The following is a 26,391-nucleotide window of genomic DNA, read 5'->3' as shown; positions in this document are numbered from 1 at the left end:
GCTGGCGCAGGTGGTACAGTCTTTGCCTGGCCTTTTTCACCTGTGACTGGATATGTGCAGTCCAGGTCAGGTCCTCGGAGATGTTCACACCCAGGTATTTGAAGCTGCTCACTCTCTCTACTGGTGTCCTGCTGATCATGAGAGGGGAATATGACCGTTGCTGTCTCTTCCTGAAGTACACAATCAGTTCTTTGGTCTTGTTAACATTCAGATGGACAGTTGTCTTGGCACCATGATGTTAGTTGCTCCACCTCGTCCAAGTATGCGGTCTCATTGTTGTCGGAAATGAGGCCCAAGACAACAGTATCATCCGCAAACTTGATAACAGAGGTGGAGCTGTGTGGACAAAAGTCATGCGTGTAGAGAGAGTAGAGCAGGGGACTGGGGACACAGGACCCTGTGGAGCTCCCACACTTACGGTGATGGAGGTGGAGGTGAACAGTCCTACTCTCGTCTGCCAGTGAGGAAATCTTCAATCCAGAGACAGAGAGAAGAGTTCAGTCCAAGATCCAGGAGTTTGGTAGTTAGCTTAATGGGAACTATGGTGTTAACGACTGAACTATAGTCAATAAATAGTAGTCTTGCATAGTTCCCATTCTTGCTGTTGATGTGTGTGAGGGAGTGGTGGAGGACGTGAGAGATGGCATCTTCAGTCGATCTATTGGGACGATAGGTAAACTGAAGAGGGTCCAAGGTGTCAGGGATGGAGGAGCAGATGTTGTTTTTGATGAGTCTCTCAAAGACCTGATGAATCTGCTGTCTCTCTCTCTTGTGAACTGTCTGTGGGCGTGGTCACTGATCAGAGCTGATCAGCGCTGATCAGCAGCGCCAGGTGGTTATCATCAGTGTGTCTTTATATGTTCAGTAACTGATCTCTCATGTTGTCAGATCGTTTTGTTTCCTGTGTGTGTGTGTTCCTGCTGTTCCCCATTGTTCATGGTCCCTGGAGTTTGCCCGTTCTTCATCTTGTGCTGTTGTCTGGTTGTTTCACTCAACACCGGGATTAGAGCACTTCACTGGATCACTCATGGGATTGGAGCACCTTCACCACGCTGTCCACCGAGGTCCCTGCGTTCGTCGTCATTGTCTTGTGACCGTCTGACCCTGTGTTCTTTGAGGCTTTTGCCAATCATAATAAAGAGCTTTTTCATCTGCATCCACTTTCTGTGTATCATTACAGAACGATCTGACCATCGATGGATGCAGCAAGCAATATGAGTTGGGACGAGTCCGCCTCCCGCAGTATTGCCAGGATGGATAAGCAAGAGGAAGGCATCGCCAACACAGGGCGGGCGGTCCAAGCTCTTGTTACGCAGGTGTCTGAGCTCACCCGTCAACTCAAACTACTCAGGAGCCCCACTGCATTGCCCACACCGCCCGCACAGCCTATTCCCATCGAGGCAAGTTCCCCATGAGAGCCGCGTCTACCCACCTCAGAGGGTTATGCTGGGGCAACCCTGCTCCTGGGGACCTGCTGTGCTGAAGCAGGTTGGAAATAAACTTTGCACTACCTCAGAAGCAGGTTTGAAGACCTCTGTATTGTGGTTCTTTAAAGTATGTCCTTAGGAGCTGTAGAACACACATGGCCTTGTCTGAAGCTTCAACATCATAACTAGCCAGGACTTCAGCAGTCCCTGGATAATGGCTGAGTCCCTGGCAGAACTTAACAATTGTGCTGCCTTTGCTGTGGATGGCCTCTCCAAGCTTGCTGATGATTGAGACATCTGTGAGCAGCTTAAAGTGTGCGTAAAGGCATCTTCGGGAACACAGGAAGGGCCATTCTTCTATGACTTTCTCAATGGCTGGCACAGGTACCTGATTGAGGTACCTACGTTCCAGTATATAAGTCTTCTCCATTAATGGCTCAGCTCTTTCTGCCCCTTCAAAGCCAACCTGTTATAACCCGCTGTTCAGGCGCATTTTCATCTCACCCAATGTAGCCTCGGTCTCGCCACTGGGTAGATCGGTAGGAGCCCATCTCACGCATCCATACTGATCCACTGGGCCTCTTGCCGTTGCCCCTCCCCCACTGCAAGCCCTCCTCACCCTCCGTCGTCGTGCAAGAGGGTTGTTTTTTATTTTTGTACTCAACCCTTGTTTTAATTTGTTGAAGAAGGGACTGGCAGCCATCTCCAATAATATCTCCTGTTTTGCCTATATCTACTAAACATTTAGGAAACTCTCTAATGATGCCCCAAACTATACTCTACTAGGGTTAAGCCGGGCATACACTGTGCGATTTTCGTCCGATTGTGAGCCGAATTCTGACTCGTGCGACTCTTTTTTTGGGTCGGGCCGATTTTCAGGTTTAGTGTGCGTCGTTTGTCGCGAGTTGTTCGTGCAGTGTACAGGGGGAAACAAGGGGCGACAAACCTCTCACGATCGGGAATAGGATGGTTGGATGAATTTCTGGCGAGTCAGAAATTCTGCTCGCCCCTCGTGAGGTTATCGCACAGTTGAAGCAAAGCCACAAACTGATTGCCCTATTTCCCCTCACTGCGCCTGCGCGAAAGCAGAAGTTCAACCATTTAATTTTTAAAAGCATTAAGGAAGAAAACGAAAAGAGGGAGATCTTTAATTATGTGGGCAGCTAACAAATAGCAGAAATTAAGTAAACTGTTGTGCCTCCAGTTTGTGTTGTATATATCCAGTGCATCTTTTTCATTTAGCTAGTTGATCATTAATTTACTTGTTTTACTTTCATTTTTTTTATTTTTTTAATATTAATTAATATTTAACCTTCTCCATCTTGACACAATGTCATGCTGCAATGTGTTATTTTTCTTCATGAACGCGAGTCAGTGGATATCACGCAATAAGCAGTTTAAACGCAGTCTCAAACCCAGTCAATTAGGCCTATTCACTACAGAAAGTGAAAGTAAAATCTGACAAGCTTTCGGCGTATATTCTCAGACAACGAGAGATAAATGTAATTCAACATACTGATAACGTAGCTTATTGCCTTATTTTCTTTCTTTTTTATTTTCTTAATATTTCTATTTTGGTCCATATTGTAGAAAAAAAAATAGAAGTAGGCCCATTTTGTGTTAAACAAGTTGTTTTTAGATAAATCTGCTCTTACTTTTCATTGAGACGGACATTATTATTGCAGTGTTCTGACATTAATCATATAATTAGACCTAGGGTATAATTCCTTGTTTAATCGGGCTAAATGTTTTTAAATAGTGAGGAGAAATCTATCTATTATTTTATTATGCAGTTTGCGATTATGCATTATTGTTGGGGGGAGGGGGGCAAATTAATGTAATATCAATTTAATAATAAAAGTAGGCCTACTCTAATAATAATAATAATTTTATAGCCTACATAAATTCAAAATCCTCTTGATATCAATAGCTGATGCATTTACCTCTCTATAATACACCATGGTCTATCGTCTGTCACAAGGTGTTTTGGTGTAGGTTCATGTTTCATGTTTTAAGGTTTCATGTTCACTGTCATGTTTTGTCATGCACTTCCTGGTCTTGTCATGTGATCTTTTGTCATGTGATTCCATGGCCTCATGTGTTCCTGCCTCGTGTTCCTGTGCCGTGTTTTCATTGGTTTATTGGTTAATCATTGTTCACAGGTGTCCCTCGTTTTGTCACTAGCCCTTGTGTATTTAAGCCCTCATGTTTGCCATAGTCTTTGTCAGTTATTGTTGATGTGTAACCCACTGTTGGGGAGTGTTTTGTAAAGTCTAAGTCTAAGTCAAGCCGAGTTTATGTTCTTTTGCCAAGTCTTTGTTTTACGTTTATGTTTGGATTTATGTTAAGTGTTCAAATAAAGCTGCACTTGGGTTCATCAACCTCGCCTTCAGTGGATCCCTGTGTTACATTGTCGCCACGGGTAGTGATGGGCAGACCGAGGCTTCGTGAAGCACTGAAACAGTTGAAGCAAATGTGCCGAAGCTTCGAAACAACACCTAACACCCGTCTCCATGACGCCATCTAGTGGACACTTGCGTGTATTGATCTGAAATAACCTTGACTGTGATCTACACAGTCAAAAAACGAAATGTAAAAACAAGATGTAAAAAAACAAACACGTTTTTAACATCTGTCTGACAACTACTTGGTTTTGTAACTTGTAACCTCCTCATTGTAAATAACTTTAGTTTTTTGTTTTGTTTTTTGTCATGAAAAATTAAGATTATTAAAAGAAATAAAGCCACAATGTGTCATTTGTTCCATAACATTTTTATTAAAAAAAATATGAATTGCTCTGCTGTTGAAGGACTTGGTTGATATTTTTCTTTCTTTTTTTTTTTTGGGTGAATATGAATGATGTTGTATGATTGTTGGCTGACTTTGTTATTTTTGTTATCTGCCTATAGGGGACTGCAGACGAAAAGTAGTTATTTTTTTTACTAATTCTGGCATATTTACATGGTGTATTTTTATACAACAATGTTCATGAATATGCTTAGTCCCTATTAAATAAATGAATAAAATAAAAATATATATCACCTATGAATATCTTTTATATATCTATATAATTCTATATCTATAATTCTAATTTAGCCTATATGAATGTGCAACTATAAAAATATCTATCCTATCGGTCACTGATCAGTCAATACAGCCTATCTCATTTAGATCTAGCCTAAATATAACTAACCATAGCGCACAATAAATCTCACTTACATCACAAAATCTCTCTTCTCACAAAAACCCATGAAGTGAAGATGGATTAACTTCACTTTTAAACTGTGGGGAATGAGGTTCATTGAGATGTGTACTGTGTGGTTTGTTTTCGCCCCTTTTAATCAAAGCAGTCTGGACAGGCGCACCTGATGAAACACTTCAGCGCTTCATTTAGTGGGAGTCACGTGACGCACATCCTGATTCTGCCGAGTTAAGCCTAGTTCAGACTGCACGATTTTCAAACTCGTCGGGTCACTGCTCTATTCACACTGCATGACTATCCGGGGTATCATTCAGTCACTGCTGTGTTCACACTGCACGATGGTTTGACGACAGAGGAGTTCACACTGCATGACTAAACAAGAGGAAGAATCGCCGACAACTCTCGCTCTCCGGTGCTCAAACTACGTTTCCCAAACACACGTGCGATGTGACAAGTAAACAACGCGAGATCACATGTGCGTCAGACCGGAGTTCTCGCGCGAGACTTGGAATTGTTATTAAAAATGATAAACTGCACAAAGTTTGCTTCAAATTGTATGTGCGCTGATTTGTGGAGAAAAAGAAAAAAGATTATGGCGGAAGAAATTGTTGGAGAGACAGAGGGAGCCAGGATTTTGTTCTGCAAAGACAGTTTGAGGTAAATAAATAATTTTGTAATGTGCTGCTGTTGTGGCTGGATGTGCAAATGTTTGGGCTTTATTTCTGTTTGATAGAATTATAAATATATCTATTAAAATACTGCAATTCTGCTTTATAACTCCTCCCTGAACCTCCTGCTGCCCTGTATCTCACTCTCTCATTGGCTGGCGGTGTAATTTTCAGTCAGAACCCTGTTCACACAGCAGGAGTTTGAATCGCCGACAGGTCCAGATATTTAGCATGCCAAATATCTCACCGGCGTCGGCGACTCGTCGGCGATTCTCTCTGATCGCGTCTTTGATCATTCATACTGCGTGATTGTCACTCGCGTGCACGAGCACCGATTTGCCTGTGATCTCGGGCATTTGTCGGCGATTTCACAAAACCTGTCGGCGACTCAAAATCGGGGCAAAAATCGGGCAGTGTGAACTAGGCTTTAGACGAGTTCCTGGGACAACAAGGGAGGTGCTTAAGGTAAAATGGATCAACCAATCAGATTACTCTTGTGACGTCACATCATCTGCCAGCTTGCGCGCCACTTTTTGAATTTATCCCTTTGACATCGCCTTCATTGAGGTAAGAGCATTTTATTTACTCTGTATATGTATTATTAATTTCAATTTCATGATGGATTAATTTGCAACGTGAACATTTGCTAAACTGCTCAAATAAGGTGCAAATCACGGAACCCCTCTCCCATCGGTCAGGCGCTCGGATCCGGTCACTCTGTGGTGTTTCCCCCGCGATCGCGCATCGGATCCGGTCACTCTGTGTGGTGTTTCCCCCGCGATCGCGTATCGGATCCGGTCACTCTGTGGTGTTTCCCCCGCGATCGCGCATCGGATCCGGTCACTCTGTGTGGTGTTTCCCCCGCGATCGATCCGGTCACTCTGTGGTGTTTCCCCCGCGATCGCGCATCGGATCCGGTCACTCTGTGTGGTGTTTCCCCCGCGATCGCGCATCCGATCCGGTCACTCTGTGTGGTGTTTCCCCCGCGATCGCGCATCCGATCCGGTCACTCTGTGTGGTGTTTCCCCCGCGATCGCGCATCCGATCCGGTCACTCTGTGGTGTTTACCCCGCGATCGCGCATTGGATCTTATCCGATTATTTATATCACCTTTTTTATGTATTCGTTTAACAGACCTTATACTGACCCTTTTGTAAAAGAGAAGCTTAACACTTTCGCGGATGGATAATTATTATATTAATAATAATAGCCTAATAATAGTAATGAAATATATGGTGTGGACCCAGGGACATCATATTCTTATGTTGATCCAGGGACTTCATTCATTATAGCTCATCTAATATAAGGCAAACATTAATTAATCACTGTATTTAAATAATAATAATAATAATAACCTAATAATAATACTAATAATAGTAATGAAATATATCGTGTGGACCCAGGGACATCATATTCTTATGTTGATCCAGGGACTTCATTCATTATAGCTCATCTAATATAAGGCAAACATTAATTAATCACTGTATTTAAATAATAATAATAATAATAACCTAATAATAATACAAATAATAGCCTAATAATAATAATAATAATGAAATATATCGTGTGGACCCAGGGACATCATATTCTTATGTTGATCCAGGGACTTCATTCATTATAGCTCATCTAATATAAGGCAAACATTAATTAATCACTGTATTTAAATAATAATAATAATAACCTAATAATAATACAAATAATAGCCTAATAATAATAATAATAATAATAGCATAATAATAATAATAACCTAATAATAATAATAATAATAATAATAATAATAATAATAATAATAATAATAATAATAATAACCTAATAATAATAATAATAATAATAATAATAATAACCTAATAATCATAATAATAATAATAATAGCCTAATAATAATAATAATAATAATAATAATAATAATAATAATAATAATAACATAATAATAATAATAATAATAATAATAACCTAATAATAATAATATTAATAATAATAATGAAATATATCGTGTTGACCCAGGGACATCATATTCTTATGTTGATCCAGGGACTTCATTCATTATAGCTCATCTAATATAAGACAAACATATATTTCATATATATACGATATATTTCATTACTATTATTATTATTAGGCTATTATTTGTATTATTATTAGGTTATTATTATTATTATTATTATTTAAATACAGTGATTAATTAATGTTTGTCTTATATTAGATGAGCTATAATGAATGAAGTCCCTGGATCAACATAAGAATATGATGTCCCTGGGTCAACACGATATACTTCATTATTATTATTATTATTAGGCTATTATTTGTATTATTATTAGGTTATTATTATTATTTAAATACAGTGATTAATTAATGTTTGCCTTATATTAGATGAGCTATAATGAATGAAGTCCCTGGATCAACATAAGAATATGATGTCCCTGGGTCCACACGATATATTTCATTATTATTATTAATATTATTATTATCATTATTATTATTATTATTAGGCTATTATTTGTATTATTATTAGGTTATTATTATTATTATTTAAATACAGTGATTAATTAATGTTTGTCTTATATTAGATGAGCTATAATGAATGAAGTCCCTGGATCAACATAAGAATATGATGTCCCTGGGTCCACACGATATATTTCATTATTATTATTATTATAATAATAATTATTATTATTATTATTAGGCTATTATTTGTATTATTATTAGGTTATTATTATTATTATTATTATTTAAATACAGTGATTAATTAATGTTTGTCTTATATTAGATGAGCTATAATGAATGAAGTCCCTGGATCAACATAAGAATATGATGTCCCTGGGTCAACACGATATATTTCATTATTATTATTAATATTATTATTATCATTATTAGGTTATTATTATTATTATTATTAGGTTGTTATTATTATTATTATTATTATTATTATTAGGCTATTATTATTATTATTATGATTATTAGGTTATTATTATTATTATGCTATTATTATTATTATTATTATTATTATTATTATTATTATTATTATTATTATTATTTAAATACAGTGATTAATTAATGTTTGTCTTATATTAGATGAGCTATAATGAATGAAGTCCCTGGATCAACATAAGAATATGTTGTCCCTGGGTCCACACGATATATTTCATTATTATTATTATTATTATTATTATTATTATTAGGCTATTATTTGTATTATTATTAGGTTATTATTATTATTATTATTTAAATACAGTGATTAATTAATGTTTGTCTTATATTAGATGAGCTATAATGAATGAAGTCCCTGGATCAACATAAGAATATGATGTCCCTGGGTCCACACGATATATTTCATTATTATTATTAATATTATTATTATTAGGTTATTATTATTATTATTATTATTAGGTTATTATTATTATTATTATTAGGCTATTATTATTATTATTATTAGGTTATTATTATTATTATTATTAGGTTATTATTATTATTATGCTATTATTATTATTTTTATTATTTAAATACAGTGATGAATTAATGTTTGTCTTATTTTAGATGAGCTATAATGAATGAAGTCCCTGGATCAACATAAGAATATGATGTCCCTGGGTCCACACGATATATTTAATTATTATTATTATTATTATTATTATTATTATTAGGCTATTATTTGTATTATTATTAGGTTATTATTATTATTATTATTAGGCTATTATTATTATTATTATTATTATTATTAGGTTATTATTATTACTATTATTATTATTATTATTATTATTATTAGGCTATTATTATTATTATTATTATTATTATTATTATTATTATGTTGTTATTATTATTATTATGAAATATAATAATAATAATAATAATAATAATAACCTAATAATGATAATAATAATATTAATAATAATAATGAAATATATCGTGTGGACCCAGGGACATCATATTCTTATGTTGATCCAGGGACTTCATTCATTATAGCTCATCTAATATAAGGCAAACATTAATTCATCACTGTATTTAAATAATAATAATAATAATAGCATAATAATAATAATAACCTAATAATAATAATAATAACCTAATAATCATAATAATAATAATAGCCTAATAATAATAATAATAATAATAATAATAATAATAATAATAGTAATAATAATAACCTAATAATAATAATATTAATAATAATAATGAAATATATCGTGTTGACCCAGGGACATTATATTCTTATGTTGATCCAGGGACTTCATTCATTATAGCTCATCTAATATAAGACAAACATTAATTCATCACTGTATTTAAATAATAATAATAATAATAATAATAATAATAATAATAATAATAATAATAATAACCTAATAATAATACAAATAACAGCCTAATAATAATAATAGCCTAATAATAATAATAATAATAATAAATAATAATAATAATAATGAAATATATCGTGTTGACCCAGGGACATCATATTCTTATGTTGATCCAGGGACTTCATTCATTATAGCTCATCTAGTATAAGGCAAACATTAATTAATCACTGTATTTAAATAATAATAATAATAACCTAATAATCATAATAATAATAATAGCCTAATAATAATAATAATAATAATAATAGTGAAATATATCGAGATAAAATCTTTTCAGACTGATATGCAATGCTTTAATTGAACAAATGATAAGATTAGATACTGCAATTAAGAATTTGTTAGATTTGCAATTAATAGGAGACAATGAAGCACCTTAACGCAGTATAGGGGTTAAACTTAAAATAGACATGTTCCATAACATTAGCTCCATAAAACAGATGAGGAGCAAGATACTATTAACTAATTCAACATTAATTCAAAAGCCATAACCACAATGACATATTACGTAACAATTAGTTAATAGACATGTGCCTCAACAAGTAAAGTCATACTATAATTTTGCCAATTGTTATGATTAATGATTAATTAAACAGACAACTGAGGGTCGGAATGCATGGCTTTGAATACATGAATTTACATTATTAGTTAATGTAATATGTTATTAGGGAATTAATGATGTCATATTTAATTAATAGCAATTAATATATTACTTAATCTATTAATCATAGAGAATGTTCATTAGTTGCAGATGCAGTAATCATTAATAAATGGTTTAGTTCTTCATTAGTAATACATTAACTCATGGTTATCTGTGCATTAGTTAGGCATGAATTATAATAGTGCACCTGTATTGTAAATTTACCGATGTTTTCATAGTAAATTGTGTGCCGCAAAAAAAAAAAAAGGTGGGGAAACACTGAGCTAACGTTAGTGTGGCAAACCTGACTTGTCAGCTTTTCCAAGTCTATACCCGACTGGATTATCCATGACCGACCAGACCGGTTTGGAAATCAAGTGTAATAAATACTTTATACTTGGAGCGGGCATGGGGAAATGTATTGGAGTAAAAAGTAAACTTTGCCTTTAATATTGTAGTGGAGTAAAAGTAGATGCAAATAAAATATACTCAAGTAAAGTACAGATCCCCGAAAAAAATACTTAAGTAAAGTATCAAAGTATTTTTACTTGATTACTTACCACCCCTGCATCTAATATAAGACAAACATTAATTAATCAAATTGCCAAGAAAGTTTCTTCCACATCTGGATTTTATTTTTATTTTTACTTGCTTCTTGCTTACAAATCTGTCCATTTATATTTACAGAAATACACTCTGCAGTCTCCAGACCTTACTGAGGGAAAAACTGGGGGAGGAGCCACCTTTTAGTCTGCTGACCCATACATTTGGACCACAAGTTGTAGATGTTGTCATCTAATTTTTAATCAGTCAGTTTAAGTAGATGTACACTGAGCCAGTGAGCACAATATCAAATTAATGTTAAATTGTTACAAACATTGTCATCTTAGTTAATTAAGTGATGTTACAGTTAATTGATTTAAATATACAACATATCACTGTTAGAGAACACATTCAGACAGCAGAGTAATGTTAAACGTTCAATTTACAATTAAAGATGTAATTATTTTTTTTTTTCAGATTTGTTTTGAAACAATACATGTAAATATATACAGTAAATAAATAAATAATACAAAAATAAGACAATCTTTAGACCAGGGGTTTGTTCTGATGGAACTTCATAAAGGTATGCATGGGATATAAGATTAATGCAACCTTTTTCCACCAATCTGCAAGCTGACTTAAGTATTTCTCCTGACTTCAAAGAGGCCTTTTTCATTCTTCCAACTGCCTGCAAATCATGAATGACCAGGAAGTATCCAACTGTCTTCTTGATGAGAATGCTGATAAGATCATCTAGTCTGCGGTTCCTCATGCCACCCAAAAATTGATATTTGAGGTGATGGGAAAATCTAATTGGACAAGCAAAGAAAAACAACACAATACATGTTTAATATGATAGTGTCTAATTTTTTATATAAATACGTTCCAAATGCATTATGATTCTATTACATTAATTTTCATTAACTGAAGTTGCATAAGTTTAATTTCAAATATTACCTTTAAAGAAGATTGTTTGTATCGGAGTCATCATGGTTATAGCACCATACAAAGTCAGACCATGTGTGTCCTATTTCCAGCCAGTAATACTTGAAGTATGAGCAAAGAGCTGGGAAATCTTCAAACCTCTTGAGGAATTGCTCAGCAGTTGATTTAAAATCTTGATGCTATTTTAACAGAAATGGAAAAATATACATATCAATATTTTATATAAAATAGTTATATAAATAGTTAAAGTACAATTAAGGAAGCAAAATTGAATAGTTAATTTTACGTCCCTGGATTAACATAAGAATGTGATGTCCCTAAAGGTCAACACAATATATTTCATTATTATTATTATTATTAGGCAATTCATATTATTAGGCTATATTATTATAGTTATTATTTAAATGAACTATAATGAATGAAGTCCCTGGATCAGCATAAGAATATGATGTCCCTGGGTCAACACAATATATTTCATTATTATTATTATTATTATTAGGCTATTATTTGTATTATTATTAGGTTATTATTATTATTATTATTATTTAAATACAGTGATTAATTAATGTTTGTCTTATTTTAGATGAGCTATAATGAATGAAGTCCCTGGATCAACATAAGAATATGATGTCCCTGGGTCCACACGATATATTTCATTATTATTATTATTATTAGGCTATTATTTGTATTATTATTAGGTTATTATTATTATTATTATTATTATTATTATTATTATTATTATTTAAATACAGTTATGAATTAATGTTTGTCTTATATTAGATGAGCTATAATGAATGAAGTCCCTGGATCAACATAAGAATATGATGTCCCTGGGTCAACACGATATATTTCATTATTATTATTATTATTATTATTATTATTAGGTTATTATTATTACTATTATTATTATTATTATTATTATTATTATTATTATTAGGCTATTATTATTATTATTATTATTATTATTTAAATACAGTGATTAATTAATGTTTGTCTTATATTAGATGAGCTATAATGAATGAAGTCCCTGGATCAACATAAGAATATGATGTCCAAGGGTCAACACGATATATTTCATTATTATTATTATTATTATTATTATTATTATTATTATTATTATTATTAGGCTATTATTTGTATTATTATTAGGTTATTATTATTATTATTATTATTTAAATACAGTGATTAATTAATGTTTGTCTTATATTAGATGAGCTATAATGAATGAAGTCCCTGGATCAACATAAGAATATGATGTCCCTGGGTCAACACGATATATTTCATTATTATTATTAATATTATTATTATTATTAGGTGGTTATTATTATTATTATTATTATTATTATTAGGTTATTATTATTACTATTATTATTATTATTAGGCTATTATTATTATTATTAGGTTATTATTATTATTATTATTAGATTATTATTATTATTATTATTATTATTATTTTAGATGAGCTATAATGAATGAAGTCCCTGGATCAACATAAGAATATGATGTCCCTGGGTCAACACGATATATTTCATTATTATTATTATTATTATTATTAGGCTATTATTTGTATTATTATTAGGTTATTATTATTATTATTATTATTTAAATACAGTGATGAATTAATGTTTGTCTTATTTTAGATGAGCTATAATGAATGAAGTCCCTGGATCAACATAAGAATGTGATGTCCCTGGGTCCACATGATATATTTCATTATTATTATTAATATTATTATTATTAGGTTGTTATTATTATTATTATTATTATTATTATTAGGTTATTATTATTACTATTATTATTATTATCATTATTATTAGGCTATTATTATTATTATGATTATTAGGTTATTATTATTATTATTATTAGATTATTATTATTATTATTATTTTAGATGAGCTATAATGAATGAAGTCCCTGGATCAACATAAGAATATGATGTCCCTGGGTCCACACGATATATTTCATTATTATTATTATTATTATTATTATTATTATTATTATTATTATTATTAGTATTATTAGTATTATTATTAGGTTATTATTATTATTATTATTATTATTATTAGGCTATTATTATTATTATTAGGTTATTATTATTACTATTATTATTACTATTATTATTATTATTATTATTATTATTATTATTATTATTATTAGGCTATTATTATTATTATTATTATTATTATTATTATTATTATTATTATTATTAGGCTATTATTATTATTATTAGGTTATTATTATTATTATGCTATTATTATGCTATTATTATTATTATTTAAATACAGTGATGAATTAATGTTTGTCTTATATTAGATGAGCTATAATGAATGAAGTCCCTGGATCAACATAAGAATATGATGTCCCTGGGTCCACACGATATATTTCATTATTATTATTATTATTTGTATTATTATTAGGTTATTATTATTATTATTATTATTATTATTAGGCTATTATTATTATTATTAGGTTATTATTATTATTTAAATACAGTGATTAATTAATGTTTGTCTTATATTAGATGAGCTATAATGAATGAAGTCCCTGGATCAGCATAAGAATATGATGTCCCTGGGTCCACACGATATATTTCATTATTATTATTATTATTATTATTAGGCTATTATTTGTATTATTATTAAGTTATTATTATTATTATTATTTAAATACAGTGATTAATTAATGTTTGTCTTATATTAGATGAGCTATAATGAATGAAGTCCCTGGATCAACATAAGAATGTGATGTCCCTGGGTCCACATGATATATTTCATTATTATTATTAATATTATTATTATTATTAGGTTGTTGTTGTTATTATTATTATTATTAGGTTATTATTATTACTATTATTATTATTATGATTATTAGGCTATTATTATTATTATGATTATTAGGTTATTATTATTATTATTAGATTATTATTATTATAAGGTTATTATTATGCTATTAATATTATTATTATTATTATTTAAATACAGTGATGAATTAATGTTTGTCTTATATTAGATGAGCTATAATGAATGAAGTCCCTGGATCAACATAAGAATATGATGTCCCTGGGTCCACACGATATATTTCATTATTATTATTATTATTATTATTATTATTATTATTATTATTATTATTATTATTATTAGGCTATTATTTGTATTATTATTAGGTTATTATTATTATTATTATTAGGCTATTATTATTATTATGCTATTATTATTATTAGGTTATTATTATTATTATTATTATTATTAGGTTGTTATTATTATTATTATGCTATTATTATTATTATTATTATTATTATTATTATTATTATTATTTAAATACAGTGATTAATTAATGTTTGTCTTATTTTAGATGAGCTATAATGAATGAAGTCCCTGGATCAACATAAGAATATGATGTCCCTGGGTCCACACTATATATTTCATTATTATTATTAATATTATTATTAGGCTATTATTTGTATTATTATTAGGTTATTATTATTATTATTATTTAAATACAGTGATTAATTAATGTTTGTCTTATATTAGATGAGCTATAATGAATGAAGTCCCTGGATCAACATAAGAATATGATGTCCCTGGGTCCACACGATATATTTCATTATTATTATTATTATTATTATTATTATTAGGCTATTATTTGTATTATTATTAGGTTATTATTATTATTATTATTTAAATACAGTGAATAATTAATGTTTGCCTTATATTAGATGAGCTATAATGAATGAAGTCCCTGGATCAACATAAGAATATGATGTCCCTGGGTCCACACCATATATTTCATTACTATTATTAGGCTATTATTATTAATATAATAATAATCCATCCGCGAAAGTGTTGAGCTTCTTTTTTACAAAAGGGTCAGTATAAGGTCTGTTAAACGAATACATAAAAAAGGTGATATAAATAATCGGAAAAGATCCAATGCGCGATCGCGGGGTAAACACCACAGAGTGACTGGATCGGATGCGCGATCGCGGGGGAAACACCACAGAGTGACCGGATCCGATGCGCGATCGCGGGGGAAACACCACAGAGTGACCGGATCGGATGAGCGATCGCGGGGGAAACACCACAGAGTGACCGGATCGGATGCGCGATCGCGGGGGAAACACCACACAGAGTGACCGGATCCGGTGCGCGATCGCGGGGGAAACACCACACAGAGTGACCGGATCCGATACGCGATCGCGGGGGAAACACCACACAGAGTGACCGGATCCGATGCGCGATCGCGGGGGAAACACCACACAGAGTAACCGGATCCGATGCGCGATCGCGGGGGAAACACCACAGAGTGACCGGATCCGAGCGCCTGACCGATGGGAGAGGGGTTCCGTGATTTGCACCTTATTTGAGCAGTTTAGCAAATGTTCACGTTGCAAATTAATCCATCATGAAATTGAAATTAATAATGCATATACAGAGTAAATAAAATGCTCTTACCTCGGTGAAATGAAGGCGATGTCAAAGGGATAAATTCAAAAAGTGGCGCGCAAGCTGGCAGATGATGTGACGTCACATGAGTAATCTGATTGGTTGATCCATTTTACCTTAAGCACCTCCCTTGTTGTCCCAGGAACTCGTCTAACTCGGCAGAATCAGGATGTGCGTCACGTGACATGGGTGTGTCGAATCACAGCTCGGAGCAGTGTTTCAAAGCATCTGCGCTTCGGGATCTCGACACAGCGTCGAAACGTCAGGTTCGCGTCAGCCATCCCTAGCCACGGGGGTTTTATTGCGCATTTTTCACCCGTTTGTTTCTGAGCTTTGGCTTTACATCACATGCGATCTACTCGTACAGTGTGAGTAGGTAACCTTGCTGAAAACCCATAGAAATCGCACAGTGTATGCCCAGCTTTAGGATCTTGTTCTATGATTTGTTCTACTACTGCCTGTACTATGTTTTTTCTGTCTACTGGGAGCGGTCTTGACTGATTTGACAAATATTTTTGAATAGATGAAGGCATCTGTTCCCAAATTACTCTGAAGTCCACATGCCATGGCCTTCCAATATGTGATACAAAGCCTTCAGTGCATGAGGAGTGTGAGGGTGGACTGCATGAGATGAAGAGGGAGAGGGGACATCCTCTAAATTTAACTGAATTACTGGAAGAAAAAGACAAAAATTACATCTTTCATAAAGTTGTCATAGCTTAAATTTTAAATTAATCATATAACTACATTTTAAACCCTCAATGTAGTCTGCTTGTTTGTCAATTGTGATCATGTAGATTTACCTTAAGGCAGCCAACAATTTTCTGCACTGTATTGGACGCAAATATTTTTCAATGTCTTTTTCTTCGACCAGCTTAAGGTCTTCCTTGTTTTCGACTCTCAGCTCCTCCAGAACTTCCAACAAACATGCCACTGTTTCATCTGAGAGGCTTGGTAAAATTGAGATCACTAAATCCTTAATGCCTTGATCAATTTTCTGAAACAAAAAAGGTTAAGTTGTCTGTTTAGCTCAAATGAATCTGTGACATTGCTTAATAAACCTCTGTAAAAGCATGATGAAGAGCAATTAGTAGCAAGTCAAACTTTCACAATAGACGCCAATTTCTTTCAACTTAGCAAAGGAATGTTTCTGACACAGGTCGGAGCGGACCACCACCAGCGCGGGTCTCGCTCCTCCCTCAGTTTCCACCCCGAGGAGGTCCCAAAACACCCCAATGACCAGACAGATGGGGACAGGTAGGTTAAAACAGTGTTTATTGATTTAAAAAGAATTATAGGAAAGGGGAGAGAAAGGGATACTAAAAAAAAGGGGAACCAGCCCTCTAGGACTGGGGCCTTGGGATCTGAGTCGCTTCTGACTCTCAACGGATCTTCCCAGCTCTCTCTTCCTCGTACGAGCCTGGGCTTACAGGTGAGTATACAGGCGGTACACTGGGCTCTTAGCTTTGGACGTACAGGTTAGTATACAGGACAGTACACTGGGCTCTTAGCTTTGGGCATACAGGTGAGTATACAGGACAGTACACTGGGCTCTTAGCTTTGGACGTACAAGGGAGTATACAGGACAGTACACTGGGCTCTTAGCTTTACTCACAGCTCCGTAGGTAGACAGATTTCGGCTTTAGCACTTCAAGTCTCAGGTGGCCGGAGAGTGCGTATTTACACACAGCGGACTTCCAGCCTTCCTCACTAGGACAGACTTCTAAGGAACACGTTAACGTTGACTTCCCACACGTAGTAGAACAGTCCCACGATGACGCAGAGCCCTTGGCTCAGTCCTGAAAGCACTTCACAGACATAGGATCATACAGAGACAGCACATAAGCTCCTTCTACACAGCAGCCAATTCCTTCCCTTCCTGTTATACTCCACACACTATTTACCGCAAGCTCTTACTTCATACCGTTGCCACACCCCCACCAGGTGGGGGAAAGAGGTTGACGAGTCACAGTCGGGTGTATATACATATGCAACAATCGCCCATCGTCACCAATTCACTTCCTCTAATGCAGGGCTTTCTCTTCGGCCTGGAGAGGGATCACTGACAGCATTTGCACAGCACAACAATTCTTCAGGTGTACACACATCAAAAAGACTCACCCACTGTTCACCCTTTGCTGTTCTCCAGATACCTTATTTATATGCCTCCTTTTCTCTGAATTGCCCAACCACCAATCGCCACGTCCATTCGCACACCTGTTCTCAATAATCCCCCATTTCAGTTGCCTGGAGTTACCGGAACTGGTTGCGTGTTTCATGGACAACGGTCCGGGCGGAAAAATTTCCGCCATTTTAGGTTCCGCCGCAAGTCACTCCGTGACATTTCTCTATAACAAAGTACACAGACTCATGTACGACAACCACCAGAATAATCCTTCCAGCATAAAGTTCATCATCATGCTTTTCAAGCAAAACAAACATCCCCTTTCTGTACAATGTGATACACTTTCACTGTGATTTCATTACATGCCACCGTAGACTGTGAATCAAAATTGTAACTGGCTACTGCCTCTCTAATCCTTTCACTGTAATCATCAACATAGAATTCTACACCCTTTTGTATCTGTACAACTGGAGGGAACATGCTGCCTGCACCTAGGTAAGCTTGCAGAAGTTGGTGTCTCTCTGCAAGAGTTTTGCAAAGATCCAGAGGCGAATTAGTGGCCAAAAGTGGTGTATAAGGTCAGGGTAATGACACGTAATGATGCTTAGGTCGTAAGAGATTATCAAGGAAAAGCTTTTGCCTGGTGCAAATGTATTCTTCGATTAAAAGATAATCAATGGCTCAAAAACGTTGTTTATACCAAAGTTTTTTGAAGTCAAGTTCCCTACAAAGAAGCACGAGTTGCATGTGATCTGTAGTGGATCTATTGTGTGGCAAAATATCAGTCAGAGTACAGTAGACTGCTAAAACCTTGTGAACCAAGAGGGTTTACAACCTCAAAGGCATCCTGATATAAAATGAGGCCAAGAGAATCAGAAGCTTCATTAAAACACTACTCTTAAATCCCTCACCATCCTTAACATCACGTAAAATGTTTTTAGGAGTTGGTGGTTGAGAACGTGTGTAAGCATGTTGTTCTTGCACAGATGTGCTTTTGAACAGTGCAGCCAATGTTTCCTTTATAGGTATATACTGGGCAAAATGCTCTTTGCCATTTTCATCATTGCCTAAAAACAATTGCACAGGTTCAACATAGCAAAATTACATTTAAAAACATACTTTCTTTTATGGTCTGTATTTAACAGCTCCCTGTTATAAAATCTCAGAATCTCTATTCATTTCCTCAATGACGTTGCTAACAATAGCTTCTGAAATGTTGAGTGCCTTCAGTTTCTCACTCAGGATCTTAAGTGCATGTGACAGACCAATTTCATGGGCATTCTGAAAGTCCTCAATTATTTGTGTTATAGTACTTGCTGGTAACAACAATTTTGCCTGTAATTTCAAGTACAGAAGTGTAATATTTTGCAGGAACAATGTTTCATTGACAGCTAATGGCTCTTCACATTCAAATATTTCTTCATCAGGTGTCTCTAAACAAGATTGATTAGAAATGCATAACTCCTCAGTGGGAGCAGTTACATTTCCCAAACAATCAAGATCTTCAACATGTTTGTGTTTCCTTGAAATATGAGCTGCTAAACTAGACTCGACTGTAAGGCTAGAACTATATTTTTTGAATGGGCATTTAATTTCGAGTCCTTCTCTTATGTGTGATTTTAAATGCTTAATGAGGGAAGTTAAGCTGTTACACACAATTTCGCAAGATTGAGCCACACACTTTAAAGGAGTGTCAAATTGCTTGCTAAGAGATGGGCCCGATCCTCTATGATCTCTATACATATGTGCTTTCAGAATGCTATCTTTATGGTACATGCGAGTACATTGAGAAATGCCACACTGATATCTGTAATTTGGAGTATTACTGTGGAGCTTTGTGTGCTGGATAAACTGGACAACAGTTTCAGACACATGCTCACATTGACTGAATTTACAGTGAAACATAGCAAACTGAAAGGGTGAGGGAAAACAGAATAAATAGAAAGATACCAAAGAAAAAGGATATAGTAAAACTTTACATTATGTAGCCTATATTTGAAGTGACGTTACAGAAAATGGTAAATAATATCTCAGAAATGATGTTCACAGGAACACACCAAAAATGTTTTTCAATATTTATTCACCTCTCTCTTAAGACTTTATAAATTTATATTTCATGAAAAAAGGGTGAAAAACTGAAAGGGTGAGGAAAACAGAATAAAATAAATAGAAAGATACCAAAGAAAAAGGAGGCTATAGTAAATGTTTGTCAGGATGAAACAAGCGGATCCAAAAGCAAAGGTAATACAATACAAAGTTTTGTCCTACTTTTTGTCCAAGTTTTGCTTTATTGTCCAACAAAACAGTCTATAGACAGATAGCTCAGAGATGGAACTCAAAAGGTGCTCTCCAGGAAGACAGCTTCTCCGTGAATACCTTGTCAAGAGAGTTAAAGACAAACAGAAAATGCTCTCCGAGAGAGAGGTCCTTGAAGAAGGCAGCTGAGCAGAAAACTCTACAGGTAAGGCTCACGACGGCAGGTAACAGGAGACAACAAGGCAAATGCTGCTTCACAAGACAAGACAAACCCTGCGTCTCAATCAGCTCCCTAGTTCACTTGTCAGGGCACTGATTAGGACATAAGTCAATGGGCTGACTCCCTGATCAGCGCCCTGACAACTGAACTAGGGAGCAGATTGAGATGCACCCAAAGGTAAGATATATGGCAGACAATAATGAGAGAGCGTTACTCACATAACCTACACAATAATCCGACACAGAACAGCGAGTAATTAGACAAGACACGACACAGGTGTTAGCGCAAAGCAGCTTGAGCGCTGATGGTAATGAACAACAGGTGAAGACAGAGTGTAACACATGACAGGGGCCCTGCGTCCTGAATAGTATTTGAAAATAGAATTAGTATGTCCCAAATCGTAGTATGTTGAAAAGAGTATTCCAAAGATTCCCGGATGGTGTACTATTCCCGGTCCAAATTCGAAGTATGGATCTAACGGCTGATATTGCCCACAACCCAATGCGAGTTGGACGAGGATTCGATTAGAACTACAAACACGGATAAAAGGCATTAAAAACTACAAACATGGCGGATGTGCGAGCCCGACGGTTAAGTAGAGAAGTTTAGATAAAGGGGTTTGAGTGACCAACTACCAATATTTAACCTGACAAAAATATATTTCTTCAGGGTTGTCCACATTATATTTCACCTGCAGCAGCATTGTGAACTTTTTTAATGACACATTTGGCCATTAACGTTTAAATGCATCATTATTTTTAAACTGAAAACACAATCTCTGACCCACAAAGACCCACACATGGCAGATCAACGAGCGGCTACATTTCTCTCCGATATGGTAGGAGATTAAACTGAATGTGGAGGATTTGAACTGTGACGAATCTGACGATGATTGACAGGGCAGATACACGGTGCCGGGATGCACGTAACTAAGCGACAGAGTCCATTAAAGATGGCTAAGTAGTGGCTGTGTCCCAATTCAGGGGCTGCATCCTTTGAAGGATGCATCCTTCTAAGGATGCAGCCTACATGGCCTTCAAAGGAGGCTCCAAATGTAGCCTTCATTGGTAATTGATAATTGAGCCACAAGCTGTTCCCTATTACCACTGGTGTCACCTAGCAAACTGTGTAAGAGGAAAGCTGCCATCCTGACAACAATGGAGCCAGAATTGCTAGTTTTTATTTTTATTTTGTATGAGTTACTGGAGGAGATGGTGGGGTTTCAACCCCGACGGATCATTTATCTGAGACTTTGCCAAGCTCATAGGCAGGTAAGTTGAACTGTTTTTTTGCATTCTTATTGACGGATTATACATTTTATTTGTAGCTAAGTATTTGCTTTCAACTAACTTGTATACTCTTATGACACATGAAGAAACAAAATACACATAAAGCAGTTTGAATGTTGATTTATATGTTGCCAAGCCCACTCCCCCTCATCACTCCCTACAGGAGGCCAGTACAAGGTGTGGGAGCCCAGCGCTTTAATCTTCATCATTCCAGGGCACGCGCCATTATAGAGCGTGCTTTTGGGATGATGAAGACCAGGTTTAGGGCCATCTTCTTGCATGCACTGGAGGTGCACCACACGAAAATACATTTTAAAAGTACTGAAAATAACTTCAATCTGTCTATATATATATATCTTTCCATTTCAGGTGATAACAGCCTGTGCCATCCTCCATAACATCTGCCTTGAGGTTGGTGACATCATGGGCCCGGAGGATGAGCATGAGGATGATCAGGACGTGGCAGAGGATGAGGGGGAGCAGGATTTGGAGACGGTCAGTGGTGCTCCATGGAGAGACCAGCTGTCTGCAGCGGTGTCTGCCCTGGAGGAGGTACCCGCTGACCATGACTATTTGTAACAGGCAAGTGTGGCAGAGGGGGCGTGGTTTAGCGAGGTCTGCACGGAGAGAAGGAGCCAGGAGAGTGACGGTAAGTAAGTCAAGTGCATAATGATGAACACCTGTGTCTGATTGCAGTGATTGGCATGGAGAGACGGTATATAAGCCAGCAGAGAACAGGCAACAGGGAGAGAGACACATTCTGGATACTCGTGGCTGACTGGGACTGCAGAGAGGAGATTGTTGCCCAAGTTATCTGAGACTGAGTTTACTAAGCGCTGTGGGCGCATGTTTAAGTTGTGTTGCAAAAGTGACTGAATAAAAAGCCACGAGTGCCAGACATGCCGACCCTGCCTTCTTCTTCCTTCCTTCATTACTAACAACGACATTTGCTACAGCAAGTAAGAGTTATAAAGCTACAATACCTAAGGGGAAAATTGGTTTTGCATGTTTATAATATTTCATGGTTTGATTTGAGAATGCAAGTTCACTTATTTTATTCTTCCCTCTTTCTGAAAATAGTGACATGACAGCCGTTGATTGTGCCAGCCCTGCAAAGCCGTTGATGGACAATGCAGTGTACAGTGGAAATATGCACACAAACACCCTGGAGACCATCCCAGATGATGTCCCACCAGCAGAGACCTTACCAGGGTCTCTATTGTGGAGCCCATCCCATCCAGCAGCACAATCAGGGTCTCCCTGCTCAGCTGAATGAGAGAGAATGCAACCCTCCCTCTCCCCCCTATCTTGTATATATCATTATTATTAAGTTTTTCTGTTGTTGTCAATAGTTAAAAACAATAAAAATGTATGTACAAATGGAAATTTGTATGCCTAGTGTTTATAAATTACCCCAAAAAAATGTTTTCAGTTTCCATGTTTGTTTATTTCCAAATACCAGCTTATATATTAATAAATAAAAATAAAACTTTACAGAAATTGCTGCACTTCATTTACAACAAACTTAAATTCCAAATATAAATAAGTATAACTTCAATTGCACTTATAAATAATACAATTTGAACGGAAATAACTGAAAACAAATATATCCAAAAAGTACATAAATTATTTTTCAATCATTTTCTCAAGGAGAGAAAAGAGTCTGTCCATCCTCTACCTGCTGTCTTGTGCCCTCCTTGCCTCAGTTTCCCTTTGAACCATCATGTCCTCCCTCATTAGCTCAATGAGTTCATCCTCCCGGCCCCTTTTTCGGGCTGGGGCTGGGGCTGCTGAACTTGACCCTGGTTGGTCATTAGGGATGGAGGCAATTAGGACAGGGGGGTTGTTGGAAGGCCTCTGTCCCAATACCTCATCCATGTAGACAAACCACGGCCAAGTTGCAGCAGTGGATTTCCCGCTCACCCCCTCACCTGTCCCAGGACACTTGCAATCCTAAGACAGAGCATAGACCATATATGTTGTTAACAACAACAACAACCACATTTCAGCAAACGTGTCAACTGACTTGCTTGCCTTGTTTTTTTTTTGTCCCATTTTTTTTTTTTGGCCTGCAAGGGACTGACCTTCCCCAACAGGTCCATTTTCTCCAGAATTCGCCTAAAACAAGACAAAAGGGAAAGACTTGTGAAAGTAAATAAATAAATACCAAAACAGGGTGCAAATTGGTGGTTCCCCCCTTCTATATGTAAAGCGCTTTGGGTGTCTAGAAAAGCGCTATAAAAATGTAATGAATTACTAATTATTATTAATCTTACAATCATTAGTAAATTACACAGTTGTACATTTCTATAGAAAATACTCCTCAAATTGTATGCCTGGATCCTCAAGTTTGCTAAAAACATTTGTAGACATATCTTCCATGACAGCACTTTAAAAAAAACAACAACAGCAAAGTGAAAGACTATTGTATCATGTAGTTGTTGTCTCATTGCCAAGGCCTTTCTGTGGGCTATATTTGTATAACAATATGCAGCTAAATTAAATATTACAAAAGGTTAATGCCTTACCGCCAAGTCACAAGGGCAGAGTTTTTGGCCCCAGTAAAAAGAGCATCATTTTCAGCCCTCAGTTTAATGAACTGAAACAAAACAAAGTATTACAACAAGTTTAGCCTCAGACCACCCGACAAAAGAAGCTGCGCAGGTGTAACTTTTTTTTTTTAGTAACAGTTTTTTTTTTTTTTTTAACACCCCTGGATTTTAACACTTGTTTCACCAGCTATTTGAATAACTTTAAATTATGTATTGCAGTCTGTTTTTCAGGTAATTTTATCTATCACATTTCAGCTTTATTTTTGGCTTCATTTCTTCTGCATTGGTGCTGCTGTTTTATTTAGCTACTTGAATATACATTTGTACTTAAAATTCAAGGCTAAAAAAACAAGTACATTAAAAAAAACTTGCTTTTCTTAGTTTTTGTTTTGTTTTGTTTTTTGTCCTGTTTGTAGGGCTAGTTTAAACACCTCAAAATTATGAAATCAAGAGGCAGTTACAAGTTTTGGTTTGGGGAAAAATAAATTGAGGTGAGTGTTTTGCTTTAAGTAAACTAAAATAATATGCCAGCGGGTTAAGCCAAATAATGTAAACTTAACCACCAAGGCAGTCATTTTGACCGTTTTTAAATTTTGCAATAAAATAAATTTAAATTAAACCCATAGCCTAGCTAGTACCCTGACTTTTAGCCTACATTTTTGTTCTAATATTCATGTTTTATTAAAATTACAAAATAGTTCTAACTATTTATAGATTTGTTTTCCCCTGTGAAGATGCGCGTCACTGATACCTATACCAACTTTGTTTAGATATGCTATTGACCTTTGAAGTGTCAGCAAGAAAAAGATTGTCAGGCGCAGAGGTTTTAGCCTTGCTTGAGAGCCTTGAAGATGCTGGTGTCTGCATAGGATTGTTTACGATTCGAGCAATCTAAACATTACCAATAACTCCAGAGCAGTAAAGTCCAAAAGTTACAAGTGCATTTGTAGTGATGTGGGTCACGTGTTTTGAAACGTCACCTTATTAATGCGTGTCCAATAAGGTACCGCCTCGTTTTTGTATATAAACCTGTTGTTTATGCCCCCTGGAATGCGTCTTGGTTGAAAGCCCGCCCCTTTTCTCTCACTGTGTTGGATTTTTGGAGGTACGTGTTTTTAGCTATGTAGCTCTGTTATTGTTTCGTATTCTGCAGTGACTGCATGCGTTCCTTATTTTAGTGTGACGTCGCTCCGTTAAGGCTGTGTGTGTGTGGTGTTCTGCTTACCCCCAGGTAAGTTTTAATGCCTTGTTGCGGTTTTGTATAAAGCATAGTTTGAATTGACTAAAGCTATGCATTTTAGTGCGGTGTTTACAGTGCCCACTCGTGCGTCATGGCAGCACAATAGCCAGGTCAGAACATCAGCTGTTAATCAACAGGTTAAAGGAGCTACTATATGACTGTTTGACGCATCCGTGTGTGCGCGCGAGTGTCACTTAGTCTAATCATAAGGTGAGTGACTTTTTGTTTTAGTAAATCAACGCATGTCCTAAATCGCAATAATAAATAAATGTATCTGTTTAGGGTTTATTGTTCACTGTGCAGCTCTCTCTCTCTCGCTCTCCAACCCTCGCTCTGGGCCGCGCTGCTGCTTTGGGCGTCATTCTTCTGGTCCACTGGTCAAATGGGCTTGATGTTTGTATTGTTTTGATTTGTTTCATTTCTGTTGAGTAGTTTTCGTTTGGATTGTATGCTCTTTTTTTTTTTTTTTTGTTCATTGATTTGTTATTGCTGTCACG

General features: G+C 35.3%; 1 long non-coding RNA gene and 1 pseudogene across 1 annotated transcript; both read right to left on the bottom strand.

Moving 5' to 3' along the window:
* Positions 1-1,512: 1,512 nt before the first annotated feature.
* LOC137062381 (uncharacterized) lies at positions 1,513-22,413 on the bottom strand (annotated as a pseudogene).
* LOC137062903 (uncharacterized) lies at positions 11,071-11,894 on the bottom strand. Its single transcript, XR_010901306.1, has 2 exons — positions 11,783-11,894; positions 11,071-11,634 (listed from the first exon to the last, which is right to left on the bottom strand). It is a non-coding gene; the product is annotated as an uncharacterized lncRNA (long non-coding RNA).
* Positions 22,414-26,391: the final 3,978 nt, after the last annotated feature.

The sequence above is a fragment of the Pseudorasbora parva genome, chromosome 23 (genome assembly GCF_024679245.1).
Source record: "Pseudorasbora parva isolate DD20220531a chromosome 23, ASM2467924v1, whole genome shotgun sequence".
NCBI classification, from domain to species: Eukaryota; Metazoa; Chordata; class Actinopteri; order Cypriniformes; family Gobionidae; genus Pseudorasbora; species Pseudorasbora parva.
The sequence above is the reverse complement of the archived record's forward strand: the minus strand, read 5'-3'. Positions and strand labels throughout refer to the sequence as shown.